The sequence below is a fragment of the Diceros bicornis genome, chromosome 6 (assembly GCF_020826845.1).
Source record: "Diceros bicornis minor isolate mBicDic1 chromosome 6, mDicBic1.mat.cur, whole genome shotgun sequence".
NCBI lineage: Eukaryota > Metazoa > Chordata > Mammalia > Perissodactyla > Rhinocerotidae > Diceros > Diceros bicornis.
The window spans coordinates 53,405,032-53,424,744 of record NC_080745.1 but is presented as its reverse complement, the minus strand read 5'-3'; the positions used below and the strand labels follow the sequence as shown (position 1 = coordinate 53,424,744).

General features: G+C 42.6%; 1 protein-coding gene across 5 annotated transcripts in view; it reads left to right on the top strand.

Annotated features, from left to right (window-relative positions):
* Positions 1-19,713, top strand: part of SGMS1 (sphingomyelin synthase 1) — a 281,381-nt gene that overhangs the window by 4,837 nt on the left and 256,831 nt on the right. Inside the window, exon 1 of one of the 5 annotated variants that reach the window (XM_058543445.1) lies at positions 7,134-11,569. The exons of the other annotated variants lie outside the window; for them this stretch is intronic. The gene's annotated coding sequence lies outside the window, so the exon portion shown is untranslated. Of the gene's footprint in view, positions 1-7,133; positions 11,570-19,713 lie in introns of those variants that run through there. 5 annotated transcript variants of the gene reach the window in all.

The window sequence follows — 19,713 nt, the reverse complement described above, 5'->3', positions numbered from 1 at the left end:
GTCCAGCCAGGAGATTCTGATGCATGGGAAAGTTTGAGAACCAGGCTCTAAGGGTATGTACCCAGGAGTGGGCTGGCTGGGTAAAAGGAACAAGCACACCTGTTTTTACTAAATACTGCCAAATTATTCTTCAGTATTGCTGAATTGGTTGACACGCCCACATCAGTGCACGAGGGATTCCTGATTCGCCACATCCTCGCTAGTGGCTAGTATTAACCCTCTTTCTAATTTTACCAATATTTGATGCCTATAAAGTGGCATCTTATTGTTTTAATGTGAATTTATGTAGTTTCTTAGTGAATTTGAGCATCTTTTAATATATTTTAGCTGTTACAGTTTCTTTGACCAACTTTAGTCTGTTATTTTCTAATGTGTTGATTTGCAGATGTTTCTTGCATATTCTAGATATGAATCCCATTCTGCTGTCTATTAACTTTGTTGGTAGTTAACTTCAAGAAATTTTTATGTTCGATATAGCCCAAATCCATTAACTTTTGCCTTATGTTGCACGTTAGGAGTCTTAAGATGTTCTTCCTTACCCCAAGATTACAAAGATATTCTACGTTTTCTTCTGTCAGCTTCCTAGTTTTACCTTTCACAATGAGGGCTTTAATCTGAGGTTCATTTTAATGGTTGGCGTAAAGAAGGAATCCAGTGTTATTTTTTCGTTTCCATTTTGTGAGCCAGTTTTCCCCAAATCATTAAATAATGTGTTCTTTCCCTAATATTTTAGGGATAAATGTGGAGCCACCTCTATCATACATCAGGTTCCCACATGCACACAAGAGTCTATTTTTTTCAACTTTATTAAAAGTTATAATTTACGTATGGTATACTGCATCCATTTAAAGTGTACGATCTGATGAATTTTGATAGATCTACATACCTGTGAAACCACTATAGTCAAGATACAGAGCATTTCCATCACCCTAAAACTTCCTGTGGGTCTTTTTGCCTTCCCTCTCTCCCTTTGTCCCCAGACTCAGGCAACCACTGATCTGCTTTCTGCCATTATAGATTAGTTTGCATTTTCTAGAATTTTATATAAGTGGAACCATATATTATGGTACTTTTTTGTGTCTGGCTTCTTTGACTTAACATGCCGATTTTTAAGATTTTTCTTTTTAATTGTGGTAAAATATATGTAACATAAAATTTACCATTTAGCCATTTTTAAGTGTACAATTCAGTGGCATTAAGTACATTCACCTTGTTGTGCCACGGTCACCATTGTCCATCTCCAGAATTTTTTATCACCCCAAACTGAAATTCTGTTCCCATTAACTCAACATACTGATTTGAGATTCTTCGTGGGGTGGGGTGGGGAGATGGGAGGCTGTCTCTGTTTTAAGTTTTCTGTTCTGTTCCAGTCATCTGTCTGTTTCTGTGCCAAATTATTTTTATTATTATAGGTCTGTAGTGTGTCTTATATGGCAGAGTGAGCCCCTCCTTTGCTCTTCTTTTTCAGAACTTGGTTATTAGTGGAGTTTTCTTTCCATATACATTTTGGAATGCTTGTCAAGTTATCAAAAAAGTCCTGGAAACGTGATTGGCATTGCATTGAATATATAGTCTAATATGAGGAGAATTGACAGCTTTTCTATCTTAATATTGTAATTCTATCCATGAACATGGTTATTCCATCTTTTTATAATGACTTTTAATAGAGTTTGAAATTTTCTTTGTCATGATAACATTTTTTACAAAGGTGATGTGTTACTTTGAGGAGAATTTGAGTCTGGGCTCCGTAGTCTGAACCTTAGAGGAAGGCCGAGTAGTGGCTTTTGGGACAGATCTTGTTTCAATCTCCTCTCTCCATTCACTGGCCTTAAGTGACACTGGGCAAGTTCTCACCTTTCGTAACCCCAGGTTCCCTCCTTCCTCAAACTGGATCCCAATAGCCTCCCCCACGAGGCTGCTGAGGGGTTTAAATGAGAGGTTTGAAGGAGGTAATGTAGGAGAGGCAGGGACTCTAGATCTTGAAACAGAGTTGCCACTCTGTGAATGATGGTGTAATACCTCCCCTAATGCTGGCTTTAAATAGCATCGACTTCATACTTGTATTCTGCTTCTTAGGGATTGATAACAAAGAAGTGTCAGAAAAGCGAGGTGAATAAGCCAACCAGTTAACTGTGTAACACTCTACATATGCAAGCCCATGCTTCTACCTAGTTTTGTGGGGTTTCACAGAAAGTACGGATACTTCCAAAGAATTTTACAGTCCAGTGGGGAAGAAAAGACTAATATATAGGAAATAATTAGAGAACTCTGACATATGGTATATAATTAGGGGTTAAGTGGTGTGGTGTCAGAGGAGTTATGAGAAGGGATAAATGCTGCTCTGTGCGAGTTTTGACTTGACTTGAGTAGAATTAGATTTGGGGGAGAGAAGGGGCCTGAGAAACCAAGTATAATTAACATTTCTGTCCAGGGCTTTGAGGGCCTAGTATTGAACCCGATGACGATGGATTTTGTGCCTAAATTTAATTGTCTTAAAAATCATTGTTTTGGGACCAGTGATAACAAGTGGCTAGTAGATGCCTAGATAACTAGTAGCTCTCTGTCGTATAGTACAGTGGTTAAGGGCACTGACTCGAGCTAGGGTGCCTGGGTTCACATCTTGGCCTTACCATTTAGGAACTGTGGGACCTTAGGCAAGTTATGGTGTAAACATTCTGTGCCTCAGTTTCCCTAACCCTCGTCAGTGGGTGTAACGACAGCAGATACCTCGCAGGGTTGTTGTGAGGACTGTATAAATTAACATTTAGAATGTCAGTTTTAATAACATTTAATGTTAGTTTAATGCTTAGTTCCTGGCACAAGGTAATCATAATATAAGTGGTAGTTATTCTTATGACTACTTTTGTTAACATTTCTTGCCTTCCTCCCCTGAGGAACTTGTATCTCCCTTGAAGTATGTGAGGCTTTATGTCCCAGAGTTGGATGGCATTTGTCCAGAAAGACCTGTTGGAGGCACAGTCCAGTAGACTGGACTTTCTCTTCACATTGCCAGGCGTGCGGTGGGTGCTCAGGTTGTAGATTGAATGAGTAAATGCTTGACAGACAGTGCAGCCAAGGTGACGTGTCTGTCGGTCCTGGATGTCCTCAGTCAGGGCTCTGGAATGGAGTGGATAGAATTCAGGTTGTTAGTATGCAGGAAGCAAGTTTCATTTTGCCGTATTCCTAGTTCTGTTTTAGACCTTTTGGCAAAGGTGTAGTAATCACAGGGATTCACATTTGTTGAGGGCTAACCACATGCCAGACACTAAGTCCTTGACCCTTGCGACAGCCCTATGAGATGGTATTATTATCATCCCCTTTTTAGAGATGAGAGTGGGGCACAGGTAATTTGCCCAACAAAGTAGGAGTGCCCCGAGGGAGTTTTTTGTTTGGGGCCTTTGCCAGTTGGCAAAAATTACCAGAGTAGGTGCTGTTGGTGAGGAGCCATCATAATTATGTAAAGAGTTGTGAAACACAGGTTAGCCCAGTAGGGTATTTCTATGACCTTGAAGGTTTATCACCCTACACTGATGGTTCTCAAATTTCAGCATATTTCAGAATGCCCTGGAGGCTTGTATATCAGAATCACCTGAAGGCTTGTTACAATACCCCTTGCTGCGCCCACACCGCACCAGAGTTTCTGAGGCAAATAACATGGGTGGGGCCTGGTGGTTTACATGTCTCACATGTTCCCAGATGCTGCTGAGGCTGCTGCTCGGGACCACTCTTTGGGAACCACTGCCATAAGCAATACTTAGGTTAGTGAGGGGCCAGCTGCTCCTAGTTCTAGTTAGTTATAGTCAGGTGAGATGATTTCAGATTCAGAAATTTTGAATACTTTCCACCTCATGAAATAAAAACTCAACTCACATGGTCCTGTTTATCTAGGCCAGCAGAGGGATGTCTGAGCCAGTGCAGAGTAGAAATTTGCTTTCTCGGCTTGCCAGGGTTTCTGACATGGCTAAGATGGATGATAACCCAGTGTGGACAGAAAATTTGGAAATCTAAGTCAAGACTCATTAGAAGCATGAAGTGCCATCTAATGCATCCCGTCTTAGGAGGACGCCCTGATTTGTTTTTATCTTGTTATTTTCCACTCTCCCCACTCCCTGCTATAGGCTCAAAAAGGCTTTGCGTCTACCTTTTATCCCCTTGGGAAAATTTAGGCACAGAGAAATTAAAAGTGTATGAAGATACGTAGCCTGACAGTGGAGGGGCAGAAGATAATCTTATTTGACTGGGTTAATTGTAGTAGAAAACTCTCTATAGGAAGGCACTTAAAAAAAGAAAAGAAAAAAAAAAAGTGCTGTGTACCTGTCTCCAGCTGTTGTGAGGTAAAGTAGCCACTGTGTGTCCATGCTTAGTACAGCGCTGATACATAGGACGTGCTCAAGAAGTGGGAGCTGCTGTTATTACAGCAAGTGTTTTCTCTTTTGCAATTGAGGCTGCATTTCCCCCATCTGGACGATGTTACACATAAAATTGTAGAATGAAAAATTTTTAGGATTGAAAGATTTTGTAGGAAATTGGGACTTAGAATTAATTCAGAGGAGAACATACAAGCAAATTGTATTTGGGAGCAAATGTTGGTCCAGATTTTTCCCTGTGCTAGTTGTCAGGGCTCTCCTGTGACCTCTGCAGGCAGAATTACTTGTTTGCTTCATGAGGGGATGTGGCAGGGCAGAGAGGATGGGGGGATTGCCAGGGAAACACTGGGGATGCCAGAGAGGCGTGTTCACATATGTGAGATGTTCTCATCTCTGGCCATTTTTTTTTTTTTCTAGTGAGGAAGATAGGTCCTGAGCTAACCTCTGTTGCCAATCTTCCTCTTTTTGCCTGAGGAAGGTTGTCCCTGAGCTAACATCTGTGCCAATCTTCCTCTATTTTGTATGTTGGATGCTGCCACAGCATGGCTTGATGAGCAGTGTGTAGGTCTGTGCCCAGGATCCGAAGCTGTGAGCCCCAGGCCACCGAAGCAGAAGGCGCGAACTTAACCACTATGCCACAGGGGTCGGCCCCCTATGTCTGGTCTTTTCATGACCTGGGGTTTACAATGGCAGTAAACACGTGTTGAGGGTCTGCTATGGGCTAGACCTCCTGTTAAGCTTTGAGATAAAGAGAGGAGTAAGATGGGGTCTGGGTCCCTAAGGGGTTGGTGGGAGAGCCAGACATGTCCACAGATAAATGCCATCACCAAGGGGTGAGTGCAGTATGGCAGCTGCACACCAGGCACCCTGGGGACAGGGGTGAGAGGGCTGGATAGAGAAGGTCACCTGCCGCAGGTTCCCTATGTGACAGCACATGTAGTAAGGTAACTGGTCACCGTAGGATAGTGTAGATGGAACTGAACATGGTATGTTTTGGTTTCATTTTTTTTTTTTCTTTATTTTTGGGGTTTCCATTTTTAGTAAGATAACTCCGGCAGCAGAGAGGAGTCCAGGAAGGTGGGTGCTCTAAGTGGTCGGCCAGCAGAGGGGAACTGAGACCTGGAACTGCACTTGAAAACCAATTAGGAAGTCATAGGAGGCACTTGACAGTTTACTTTTTTTGTCCTTAAAAAGTGTGGCTAATTTTTAGCTATTTCCTAGGAATGTAAAACCTGCAGAAGATTAATGACTTTCTATCTTTAAGGTAAATTGGCTTTTTAAAGAAAGATTCTTTATTAAAAACAAGGTTTTATTTTATTTGCCCTCAATTTTTGGCAAAGTGCTAAATTCCACTTTCAGTTTGTTTTCAGTGGTTTGCGTTTCTCATTTTCTTTGTCCTCCCCCTCCGCCTTCCCCTCTTCCTTCCTTAATACCCTCAGGAATACCATGCGGGTTAAGGCATGTGTGCCAACGCTGTGACCTTGACAAACCTGGGCCTCTGCTTTCTTGTCTGTTAATGGAGAGTTTGGATTAGCTGACCCCCGGTCATGTAGTCCCCAGATTCCGTGAGTCCTGTGATTAGGGAACACCTGAAAAGAGTGGCTCATGAACTCCCTATCTCTGTCGTTTATTATCCTGTTAATAAAGAGAATCTTATTTCAGAACTGCCTTACCCAATCCTATTTAGTTGCATGTCCAAATCGCTTTATAGAGAAGTGCAATAGGTAGCTGATTCCTCACTGTCCGTGTTGTCCAGGTTGTGAGAGCCCCTCCTGGCAGGCTGTCTCTGTTAAAGGTGCAAAACGTGGGATGTTCAGTCTTGTAAGAATTTCACGCAGGAATACCACGTGAATCCGTGAAGGGGCAGAAGTTGTTATGACTAATCTCAGGTTCTAGGGTGGGGTGGGGGCTCTTTAGCTGAGCCAGGTGGGTGGATGATGCTCAAGTGGGGAGTGGAGCTCCCAAGAGTTACAGGGTAAGTGAGGGTGGGGGATAGAAGAAAAAATTCCTGGGGGCAGGGTGGTGGAGAACTGAGCTCAGGAAAACTATCCCCTAAGGAGGTGGGGAGGGTTGGCTGAGGGAGATACCCCCATACCCCATTCCTGGTGGTGGGGGCAGTAGCAGAGGCCAGAGAAATCCGAAAGTGGGGAGAAATAGCAGCTGATGGGAAGGGAGGTGCTTTCCAATAGCTTTTTACCCTGCTGACAAACGCAGGCTGACAGTTTGGGCAGAAGTCTGAAAAGGGGTGGGGGTTCAGATGTGCCTGAGGCCGAAAGAGAAGACGAGTTTATTACTCCAGAGGAAACCGGAAGGGGAGAGGGAAATGTGAGCAGAGGCACACAGGGCAGTGGCTGGGTGAAGGTGCACGGCAGTGGAGGAGGAGAGAGCTGACGTGCCTGAAATGCTGAGAAAAAGCCACGGGACCAGAAGGGTGTTGTAAAAGAGACGCCCTGCATGGAGAATCCATGGCCTTCAGCCCGAGCCAGGCTGCCCTCGTGACCTGAGACAGAGCAGGTGGGGACAGGTGTGACTTGGCTGCCTGGGCACACTTGTGAGATTGTAATGAACTTCTTTGGTCACTTGTGTGATGGTAGGAGAAAAAGGGTCCTCTCAGTAATAGCAACTGGGGAAGGTAAGGACCCAGGATCCAAAAGCAGTTGGGGAGTAACAGAAAGGGTAGGGGACTCAGGTTTAAACCCCTTTGGGGGGCCGGCCCCGTGGCTTAGCGGTTAAGTGCGCGCGCTCCGCTTCTGGTGGCCTGGGTTCGGATCCCGGGCGCGCACCGACGCACCGCTTCTCCGGCCATGCTGGGGCCGCGGCCCACATACAGCCACTAGAAGGATGTGCAGCTATGACATACAACTATCCACTGGGGCTTTAGGGGAAAAATAAATAAGTAAAATTATAAAAAACAAAACAAAACAAAAAACCCCTTTGGGGGCACTGGCTGTCTCTTGTGCCAAATGGGAAAAATAACCACTACATCACAGTTTTGTCATATGCAAGCCTGTGGCATGTGCCTCCGGTAGTGCAGGGCAGCAACCACGGTTGTTAAGGTGACCTTGGGAAGTATCAGCAGAGGGTGACCCAGAGGTTCCTGTTTGAGAGGGAGGGACTGCTGATTTCCTCTCTGCTCACTGGGTGGTATGTTGACCATTCACTTGACTAGATGGACCATGAGTGAGACTCGGAGCTACTGCACTGGGACTGTCCGTCTGCACCCAACTTTGTGACGGTGTGTTGAGATTTTTTCCCCCTGTGGACTGCAGTCCTTTCCCTTGTGTTTCTACCTGATCTTATCCCAGAGCCTGTCCCTGTTCCCCCGCTGGCTGTTTCACTCTTCTCACCCTAAGATCCAAGGGCACGCAATGTGCCATGTATGTCCTTACTTTTTGTGGAAGTCTTCCTGCACGGCCTCAGTCTCTAGCCTTAGCCTTCAGAATCGTTGGGACCAGCAGCTTTGACTTGGATGAGGCTAAGGATATACGTGTGAACAAAGCAAAGTCTCTGCCCACGTGGAGTTTTCTTGGTAACGGGGCAGACACAGTCATCAAGCCAACAAATACGTAGCATGCCATGTGATCAGGAGGCAAACCTCAGTCGTGCCTCATAACAGTTCTGCCCCCCATTCACAATGTCAAATGTTGGTCATTTGCCATTTGCTTTACTGCTGCTGTTTGTGTAGTGACACCTGAGTTACTTTGAAAGGCCCTAAAAGTTAACCAGCAGTTGTGCTGGGCAGCGTTCCAGGTTTTCATAGGGCCCTGAACATGGCCAGCTTTTCCCCTCCCTTTGACTTAGAAACAGAGACAGGGTGGTGAGAATTTCTCAAAGAGTTTCAGGAATTTCTCGAGTCTCCTTTTGGTCATTTGAAGGCCCTGTTAGTGGCCCAGGGGTTCTTATTGGGGTCCATGGATGGGTTTCACGAAGACACTGAAATCAAGTTTATCATTTTGGGTGTGTGCATTTTTCTGGGGAGAGTGTCTAAAGCTATCATTAAAGTCACCAGGAAGATCTCTGAAAGGTCTGTTTTTATGGAAGTGGATAAAAAGTTTAAATTGTGCCATTGAGGGTCCTTATTGCTGTCTGTTCTGTTTTAGAGGAACTGATGAGAAGTGACTTGCTAAAGGGGGAAGGTCGACACATGCCGAGAGCCTCATTGCAGTTGTATGGGACTTGACATTTCTGTGTCCTATGGATGGGACAGCTTCAGTTATTCCTCTGAGCAAATTAAAGAAGCAAAATGATATAGCTGGCATCATGGAAGACAAGCTAACGTAGTGGGAGAAAACGGAGGGAGGCGTGGCTGATGCTGCAATGTGGTTTTGTCCTCCACTGAGGCAGAAGAGAAGGTTGAGCCATGGGAGGAGAGCAGAAGACCACTTGAGCAGATGCTGCTTCTCAGATTTCTGGGTCTAATGGGCACTAAAAATAGGTCTGGAGAGGACAGTTTAGGGCTTTGGCTGTTGATGTCAAAGGCACCTGTTTTAGGAGATTCCTCTGCTTGAGAAGTCCACAGTAGTTTACGTAAAGTTCATGACAGTTGTCATTCAAGATAAATGTATGGAGGGGAGCGTTTAAGAGGGATCGCAGATATTTAACATGCTCTTTGATCCAGCAATTCTACTTTTAGGAGTTTATTTTAAGAAATAATCAAAACCATTATTCGTCCCAGAGCTGTGTGTCATAGTGAAAAGTTGGAAACCTAAATATCCAACAATAGGGAATTATGTGGATCCACACAATGGAATTTTAGGCAACCCTTAAAAATAATATCTAGAAGCATACTCCTATAGAAAGTTGTTCTAAAAACATTGCTACGTGCAAAAAGGTATGTACTGCTTTTGTAAAAAAATAAACTATTCCAAAAATACTGGTTGGGTGCCTACTATGAGTCAGGTGCTCTGCTGGGCACTGGTAACACAGTGATGAACTAGGCATGTATGGTTTCTGCTCTCAGCAGACTTTCAGTCTGCTAGGGAAATAGTCAAGCCACATTGGCCTTGTCATAAACAAATTTTATAAATACTCATAGGAGGATTGTAAAAAGAATGACACTTTAACAGACAGTTTGACCCGCTGTGAATTCTTATCAGTTGTCTCTGTATACTTGTTATTAGCTGCATCCCTGTCCTGAAATCACTGATTTTCTAGAAAGCTTGAGGTAAGTCGTTAAGATATCTTATTGACAATGCTCTAGTGTTAAACTGTCTTTCTTCCAGCCTTCCTTCCCCTCCAGCACCGTGCAAGGCTCTGTGGGGAGAAAGGGGTGGTGGTGGTGATAAGTCGTTTGAGGAGTAGGGGCTATTCTCGCCCAGCTTTCTGGCTTCTGTTCTCCAGTGCTGTAGTCGTCACAAGCCTCGTCACCAGCTCACCTGAAATCGCCTCTTGTCATTTACTATCACCTCTCTTGGGCCTTATGTTGTTCTGAGTCTTGGGCCCCTGACTTACTGTTTTCTGTGGTGTTTGCAGCCTTGTGGAGTAGTGCTTTATTCTTAGAAATCATCTGGTTTAAATCTTTTCTTGGAGTCTGGCGTGGCCTAGATTGGAATCTGGGTGTCCTGACTCCCCAAAGGCATCTTTTCCACTAGGCAACAGCTGTGGCCCCTCCCAGTCACCAGTGGGATGGCTCTGCCAAGCTGATCTGCTTTATAAACTAGTATCATTTCAAATCAGTGACCCCACAAAGCTGCAATAAAAATTAATTCCTTCAAAGGCAAAAGGGCAGCAGATTTCTTGAGGAGGAAGAAATTAACCACTGCCTTTGCTGGTGTGGCCACCAGGCACAGTATTGAGATAAAGTAGAACTGGCATTGGCAGTGTTCGGCAAGTATGTGAAAGTGCTATGTTCTTAGCCAAATTTAGTGAGCTTCCACTGTGTCCCAGACATTGTGTTAGGCTCTCAGGGTCCACAGAGGAAGGAGATGTGGGCTCTGCTCTCAAGAGCTACTCTCTAGAGAGGGCAGCTGAGAGATAGACCTAATGACAATACAGCGTGATTAAATGCTGTGTGTACTAGTGACTGGGACTCAATGAATTTTGGCTAAAATGCTCAGGAAGGTATTCTTCTGGGAGGGCAGGTTTGAGCTGGACTTTGATGAGATAGGATTGCCAGGGGGCACTGCTGACATCAGAGTCTCTGTGAAGGGCGCCCTCTGGAGCCTGGCAGGGTACAGCCCGTGCTGACTGTTCAGGGCTGCTCTGCATTTGCCTTTTAACCTAAGTTTGGTTTTTCGTTCAGAAAATCTTTTTTTCTTTCTTCTCCTCTTCTTCTTCTCCCTCTCTTACCCTTTTCCCCCTACTCCTCCTGTTCCTCCTTCTCTATTTAGAAAATATATAAACAAAGAGAATCATTCATCTCCCATCTATCACCCATAGATAACCACTGTTATCATTTTGGTATGTATCTTTCCAATCAGTTTTATGTAAATATTAGACATGCACTTAATGAACATTTTGACCAAATGCCAAAAGATGGATTGTTAAAAGGAACTGTATTGCCAAAGGTAAATCTCACTGTTCTAGGATCAACTTCTGGGATACAAGTAGAATTCTGAAATTTTATAAAAATTATTACATTGTTATTATTAGAATTATAATAGAGTTTGGCATTGTGGTACAGGAACTTAATTTCCTAGCAGAGATGATCAGTGTAGGAACATTTGTGATATTGGGTGGAAAGTGGCTTTCAGCTGAGGTAGAGGAAGGAGGAGCGAGGCTTTTATTTATTTATTTTTTGGAGTTTGAATTATTATTATTATTTTGGCTAGCTGTCAATATAATACACTGTGAGTGGTAGTTTTTCTCTAACTTATTAAGATTTTGTTAAATAACTGACTTCTCTGCTCTTTAACTCCTGGACCTAAAGATTTTCTTAGCGACGATGGTGCAGTTTCATTGCAGTAATCCCTCACCCAGCTTTGTGTAGTGCTTGAAGGAGAATAAATCTGGGTAATCTCAGAAGCAGAAGTAAGGTCGTTGCCCTTATACAAAATTTTCCCTGATATTTTTGCATGCGATCGCCGATTCACACAACCACTTGAGAGAAAAATGCCTCTAGAAGTGTGGCATGGAGCAGTGTAATTGGCTTTCAAGAAAACAAAGCTGTTTTCCAAATCTCCATCTGCATCTCGGCTTTCACTGCCTGCACACCAATTTCAGCATCTTCCCTGGAGAAGAATGACAGAAGAATCCTCACAGAGGTAACATGTAAGAAATGTTTGCTCTCTCAAGGCACCTCAGTTTCTAATAATGTACTACTTTCCCTGCAAGCAACCATTGGTTGTTTAGTAAGCATGCTCTTTGATGTTGTCAGTAAGCATGCTGTGTTGATGCTGTTCTCTGCAAAATACAGTGTTAGAATTTTCTTTTATTCAAGGAGCCTTTTAAAATATGTAATAACCAGCCGTCCCATTCTGTCTTTGAACAGCATGAGTAAGTACGTGACAGAACTTTTCGGGTGTCATGTAGTTTGCCTTTGAGTAGAGGAGACTTTTACTCTAAAATACATCTGGAATGCTCACCAACATTTGGAAATGAATCTTTGGATAGTAACAGTGAATTTTTGAACGATGTGCCATGTTCATATTACTGACATTGCGATGCTGATGTGGTGTAATCTCCATGATGATGCAATCATTGATCATATGCCAGTTCAAGGATGCCAGACATGACATTTGAAGAAAGTATCCTGCTCTTTGGCTTTCCAGATTGAAATGAAAGATCAGATTTTGGCAAAGTATGGAAACTGAAGACAGCTTCAGTGGATCCTTAAATATACATAGAAATATATATTTTGTTTGTATAGGTTTAAAATATAGTATTTCTAAGATGTGACTGAAAATGTTCCAAATCTATAATTTGCTTTAAAGAAGTACAAACATCTTTTATTTTGTTTTAATTAAAACAGACATAACATAAAGTTTACAATTTTAGCCATTTTTTCATTGTGTGAATAAGTGGCATTAAGTACATTCACATTGTTGTATTGTGCAACCATCACCACCGTCTATCTCCAAAACTTTTTCATCATCACAAGCTGAAACTTTGTACTCATTAAATAGTAACTCCTCATTCCCCCTGCCCCCAGCCCTTGGCATCCACTCTTCTACTTTCTTTGTCTATGATCTGGACTATTCTAGATACCTCATGTAAGTGGAATCATACAGTATTTGTCCTTTTGTGCCTGGCTTATTTCACTTAGCATAATGTTTTCAAGTTTCATCCATATTGTAGCATATATCAGAATTTTCTTCCTTCTTAGGGCTTAATAATATTCTGTTGTATGTATATACCACATTTTATTTATTTACCCGTTGATGGACACTTGGGTTGCTTCCACCTTTTGGCTGTTGTGAATAATGCTGCTATGAATCTGTTCAAGTCAAACATCTTTAAGTAGCTTTTGTCTTTTTTTTAAGGAAAGAAAAATATATGCCTTCTTGTGATCAGTTTTACTAGAGGACTGCCATATCCAGTTTGGTCAAGGAAATGCTTACCTCGTGGACGTAACAATACCCAAGTACTTTCAACAGTATTCAGCTGAAAACATTAGTGTTTGCCTGAGGTCAAGAGAGCAGTTTCACTAGTGGGTTTGGCAGCAACCTTGAGTGAGGCATGTCAGGGTTCTTGGAAAACAGCTTGGTGTTTTCATATCATTTTTTCTGATAGCTCTTGCCTAACAGCACCAAAAGAAGAAAAATATGGCCATAGTGTTGGTTCCTCAAGTCGGTCTTAGCTGGCAGAGTTCTATCAGAACTCTTTCTGGATATGCAGGTATGATTTATTTAAGTGGTTTGCTCATCTGTGAGTCTCTCTCTCCCTGGCAGCTCAGGAATTTTTGTTTAGGGACGACAGTCTGTTTGGGAGGGGAGCTGAGGTTCTGGGCTGCCAGTGCTGTGCACACAGCAAGCACTTTTGATTTAAATTTGTGTATTTTTCCAACTCTGTGTCGTAGGGGAGGTCTGGGGGAGAATATGGAGCAGCAGACTCTATTCCGACTCCGTTCGGTGGTCCACTGGCTTAGTGGTGTACAGTCATCCTGCAGACATGTGGAAAATTGAGGTTAGGTTCCTGTTTTGTGGTAAGAGAAGTGAAATGTTTTGTACCTTTATCGGCTTGATAAGAATCAAATACGATTAACCGTGGTTTAAATAACGCCAGTCAAGTCTGTGTGTTTATGTTGCCCACATTTTCTAAAGATACATGACGTATCTGAAGAGGGAGGCCCGTCCATGAGTTTACTGACAGCATTGTAGATTGTATTTTTATATTAAAGTCTGTTTTCTTGCTGTATGATCTTTCTTTTTATTTAATCATTTTTTGACATCTGTCTTGATCTTTTTACTGATAGGTGTGTTTGTGAATTTGTGGAGTTGGGGAGTGGATTTAAAAAAGTCCTTGATTTAAATAAGTGACCTCTGGAACAAAATAACATACATGTTTGATACTCAGTAATATAATTTATATATTTTGTTAGTCACTTTTGGCAATTAGTCAAATGTTCTACTTCAAAGAATAACTAATAACTGTGAATAAATTTTCTGGTTTAACATGCAAGCTATAATCAGAGATGCATCTCTGGGAAAAAAGATAATTGGGGTCCTTTTATACTATTAACATTTTGAGTGTAGCTAACCTAACATGGCACTGCATCAGATATCTAGGCAAACAATTGCTGGTTTACAGCTGAAGTCTGTTTACATTATGCATTTGGTGGCTGGCTGGCAGTGTGATTTCTGAGGTGTAGGATCTGCCGTATTGCAGCCCTCTCAGTCACGGTTGTGGTTCTTCTTGGGCCATAGGGGATGGTGGTGAGAACGTGGCAGAGATGTGGGGCTCCTACCTGTGTGCCCCCGGGTGGACCAGTGACATCAAGTGATCTGTGTCTTTACTGCTGCTGGGTGCATTAGGGGAAGGTAGGCCCTACTTCCGAGACTGTTTATGCTCAGAGTATCTTCCATTCTCTACTGAGCCCCTTTTAATCTGAATCTTCCGTGACCACTCCACTGAGATTGCTAATCTGACGTTACTTCTGACCCTGTGGCATTGAAGCCTTCTTCATCTTCCTCCTCGACTGTCGTGGAACATCCTGTTTCATTTCTTTTTCCTCTTTGGGTCTTTGAGTCTGTCTGCACTTCTGCTTCTCTTATCTTCCAGTAGTTTCTTCTTTGATTCCTTCCCTGGTACTTCTGCCTGATTCGTACATGTAAATGTTCCCCAAGGTTCAACCCTTAGCCCTCGTGACGAGCAGCCTCGCATGTGCAGGGTCATGCAAGGGAGCTGTCCCCTGTCTTTGAGGTGGGGTGGTGGGGTGATGGGGGTCCAGCTGGTAGAGGGCTCTGATTATTTGGTTTTGACCCAGAAAGTTCCTTACTGTCTGGGAGCTGTGATCAGAGCTGTTAGGCCCCTAAAACGTAGGCTGTGTGGAGGAAGTGATGGAGAAAGTACAGAGCCTTGTCTGCACCGAAGCCTTTATTTTAGGCATAAACTCTAGGGGTCAGAAATATTGATGTATAGATTAAAGCTGACCTTTCCCGTTTCTGATCTGTACTTCATTTCCAGAATAGATATTGGGACTCCTACTGGAGTAAACAATGGCATGTATTTCATGTTTTTTGCTATTCTTAATTTTTAAAAATTCAGTAAATAATAAAATCTCAACCTGTTCACACATGCTCTAGTTTGTCCTGTTCTTCTGTCTACACATAGAAGACAAATTTTGTACACTCTTCACGGTAACGAGTGTTTAAAGATAAATAGTATTAGAAATTGACTTGAAGAATTTTTTTTTTGTCTCACAGGTTTGTTGCCATTTGCATCTTTAAAGCCCCTGCAGATGCTGTGGCTGTTCAATTTAAAATGGTTATGCAGTATTTCTTTTATGACTGTAGACGATTGTACAGTTTACTTTTCTTTACCACTCAATTTTCTTTATTGCCTTGAGTTAACATTTGGAGGTACTGTTTCTGATACTCTATATCTCAAAACTGTAATTTCTTGGATTTTTTTTTTTATAATTTTATTTTATTTATTTATTTTTCCCCCAAAGCCCCAGCAGATAGTTGTATGTCACAGCTGCACATCCTTCTAGTTGCTGCACGTGGGGTGCGGCCCCAGCATAGCCGAAGCGGTGAGTCGGTGTGCGCCCAGGACCTGAACCTGGGCCACCAGCAGTGCAGTGTGCGCACTTAACCGCTAAGCCACGGGGCCGGCCCTGGATTTTTTTTTTAGTTTACTGAACTGCCTGGTGGAGATTTTCTTTATCAGATGCAATTACTTGTGGAGCCCAGAAGTTTATGAAAAATGAGAGTGGGGATATGAGATATTGGGAGGGATACATCATAGTGTAATGAAAATAAAGGTTGCCAGGGCTTTAACTCTTGGCAGAAATGGGTTTGGGTGCCTGCCCTGCCAGCCGCTGGCAATAGGATGTTGATCAAATTACTTGAGTTGTTTTCATCTTAATTTTCTTATCTGTAAAATGGGGATAATAATGCTCACCTTACAGATTTGTTACGGGTTTACGTCTGTAAATGCCCAGCACACTGTAGATGTAGAGTAAATGGTAGTGGTATTGCTAGGGCTGCCTCTCTTGAGGGCAAAATGTATTAGAAAATGGTTATGTTTTTCTGTTATTTTCTTTTGTCATTCACCATTACAGACGATATGGAGGTAGAGATGAGGAAAGTCTAGACTGACTGAGAACCTCACTTTATTGTTCAGTTGAATTCATATTGTCTAAATTTCTGCATTTCCGTGTTTTCTCCTGACTGCTTTTTCAGCTGTAGAGTATGATGTTAAAAACATAGATTACAATAAGTTTTTATGTATCTAGAACCTTTGCAAATGAATCAGTCTGACTAGACAGTTTTTTCCCCAGGGTGTAGAGGCTTTACATTTATTTTTTCTCATTTTTAAATGTTTTTATTATGAAATTATTAAACATTTAGAAAAATATAGAGAATGATATAATGAACATATATACCCAAGCCCCAGTTTTATCAAATATTTTGTGTGTTTGATGTGTTTTGGTATGTGTGTGTGTGTATATATATGTGTGTGTGTATATATATATAGTTATTTTTTTTAAACAAACATTCCACGTCTACTGGACTGGAAGTTCAAGGACCTTTCTGCCTGGTTCACTGCTCTCTCATGCCTAGGACAGTGCTTGGTGAGTGGCAGACTCCAAATAAACACTGTGTATCCTTCTCCAGCCTCTAGCGGCCTTCTCCTCCCTTCTCCCCAGAGGTAACGCTGTCACAGGTAGCATGAGATCGGGGAGGGAGAAGTATCATGCTAGGTTCAGCCAGTGATACAAATGTGAGTCACATAAGGACTGCCCTCACGGAACTTTTAATGCCGTGGTATAAGGTAGGAATGATGAATTCAGAAATAGCTCCTATAGAAACCAGAATGGTCTCCCTGCATTTGCAGAGCCACAGAGTGGCTGGTTATCTGAGGTAGCCGTTGGAATGAACTTAAGCAGAGACGGGGCAGGGCTTTCTAGGCAGACAGGACAGTTGAGCAAGAGCTCAGCAATGGGAACATGTTTCTAGGGACTGAAAATAGGTAGTTGAGGGTTGCCTGGCCTCTGTTATCAGAAGCGATAGCAAGAGAAGAATAAAGTGGCCAGAGAACAAGACTATTGAGCGCTTAATGTAATGAACAGTACTAGGCCCTTAGTGGAGCAGTATAGTATACTAGATGAAAAGCCGACATTCTGGAAGCAGGCTACCCTGGGTTAAAGTTTAGTTCCCTCTTTTTCTGACTGTGTGGCCTGGTGTAAACCACTTACCCTCTCTGTTGTGAGGTCTGTTCTTACTTTGGCTACTGAGAAGTTAAGAGCATGGAATTGAGTTCTTGCCTAGACATTCCACTCTGTTTTAAGAGGTCCTCTTGCCTGTGGGAATTTGAAATAAGCTGCTAAATGATGAGAAATATAAGATTGTTTGGCTGGCCACGAATGTACAGAGTGACTTCGTATGGATGAAGTCATGTACAAAGTGACACAGTACAAAGTAGATTCATCTTGCCCACCAAATCTGCACTTCTTCCTGTATCTTGGTAAAATGCCCATCCTCTGCTTAGTCATCAAGACAGAACCAGGGAGTCATGCACAGTTCCTTTTCCTTTACCCCTGTATCCTTCCAGTCATCAAAGCAAGGTCATTTTACTTCATTATCTTTTGCATTCATCTATTTTCTTAAGCCCTCATCACTTCTGCCTGGATTTCTATATAGCTGTCCACTTTCTGCTCTGTCTCCATTCCATTCTCCTCGGTGAGGGGCATTGCCTCCCTAACTCACCCAGCAGCCTGGACTGGGCGTTTTCCCCATGCCTGCCTCGGTAATCCCACCGTGCATGCTGGGTTGTGATGGGCTACTTAGCTGTTTCCAGAGTGATCACGCTTGAGAGCACAGCCTGTTTTGTTAAAAAAAAAAAAAAATCTCATTCTTCTTAGTGCCTAGCATGGTGTCTGACACATAAGAGGCTCTCAAAAAGATTAGTGGAATATAAATGGATAAGAAATTACTTTTTTATCTTTCTGAAACCAGGAGGACTGAAGCTGCTAACAGAAGCCTTCTTTCTCACCACCTTTCTGTCTGTATCCATTCCAGCATCTGCTCAACAGCCCAGCTGTGATGGAACAGAAACATATGGTTGACTTGCAAGAGGCAATTGGGATGTGATTGAATGTGTCTGAAATATATTTATTCCCCTTGCCGCCCCACCAGAATAGCAGTAATGACACCTTGTATTTGTCTTTTTATTTGTGTTCTCTTTAAGTGCCTCCACAGACATGATCTCATCCAGCGCAGGGCACTGGTAGCCTGAGTGCTACAGTTATTATCCTCATTTGTAGATGCAGAAAGGGAGATACGGAGTGAAGAAATTTGCCCAACGTTAGTGAGTTGTTAGTGGTGGAAGAGACCAGACTTTGAGCTGAAGTCATCAGCTCTTTCTCCTTCTTCATAACCGGCAGGTTATACAGATTGGTGTTTTCACATGTAATCCTCAAAAAGGAAAATTGGCAGAAGTGGTGTTGGAAAAGGTTTTTATGTATTAACTTTGTTCGCAGGTATACGTTTTAACTGTTAATTTCCATAATCTTCCTTCAGTTCTGGTTAAGTGCTCAGAGTGGTACATCTCACTGGGTTCATTTGGCTGCAATAGCTGAGGCTGGTTAAGTGGTGTTTTGGACGCTGCTCTGGACAGGGATGAAAGATTTGTCACATTTCAGTTGGTCAGTTTGAGAATATTATTGACTTAAGCCATTTTCTTGCTTCACAAACTATTAAGGTGACAACAATAAAATCTTAGTCCTTCTTAAGTTGTATTCTTTATAATCTGTTAAATCCTTTAAAAATGAAATTATTTCTTCCATTCTAGAATTCGGGAGTCTTTGCATAAACTTATGTGGGACAAGAGTATGGCTCGCCAGCACTCAACAATCATATTCTTAATTTCCAGGAATTTCTGAATTTTGAAAATTGCAGCCTCTGAAGTGGACTGTTGCAGGGAAACTGCACCTACACATTTTATTAAATCTAGGCTCCTAACAGCAAAGACAACGGCAGAGTGAGATTGAAAATACAAGGACAAAACAATTAGGACACAACCAAGATATATGCAGACGGCATGCAAGTTTTGGATGGTCGTCTTTTTGTTACTGTTTTTTTTGGCAGCCACTCACTCTGTTGATCTCTGAAACATTTGTACAGATTTGTTGTTTTCGTCAGTCCTCATTCTTCATGACCCTGTCAGTGTTTGGTCCCTGCGTTATTCCAGCCCCTCCACCCTCTGCCTCTATGAAACCTCTCTCTTCTCTTGGCTTCTCTTATGCAAGAAAGTGGTATTCTGTGTCTCCTCCTGTCTTTTCCCTGCTCTTGGCTGCTTCCACCACCATCACTCTCCCATCCACACACATCAGTGGTTTTCACTTCATTTTGTTCCCTGATGACGTTTGTGCGGACACACAGCTGTTTTTCCATATCTGGGTATTTCTGCTTGTTTGTCCTGCTGTCTTCCCAGAGTCAGTAGCTTAAAAACAAATTGACCTTAGAATGTTTGTAATGAGAAAGGACCTTTAAGATCATTTGCTTCATTGTCTCATTTTAGAGTTAGGTAAACTAGGGTTCAGGGGGGTGATGTGGCTTGTATAATTTCAGAGTCACCATTTGGTGAAATCAGGCTAGAAACCAAGGTTCTTGACCCTCTGTTCCTCTCAGAGCCTCTGTGTTGACTCCTCCTCACGCACTGACTCTTCTATCGTCTCCTGTACCGTTATTCCCTGGGCAAGGAACTTCAGAGCCACTTGACCCTCACATGTCACCTTCTTCCC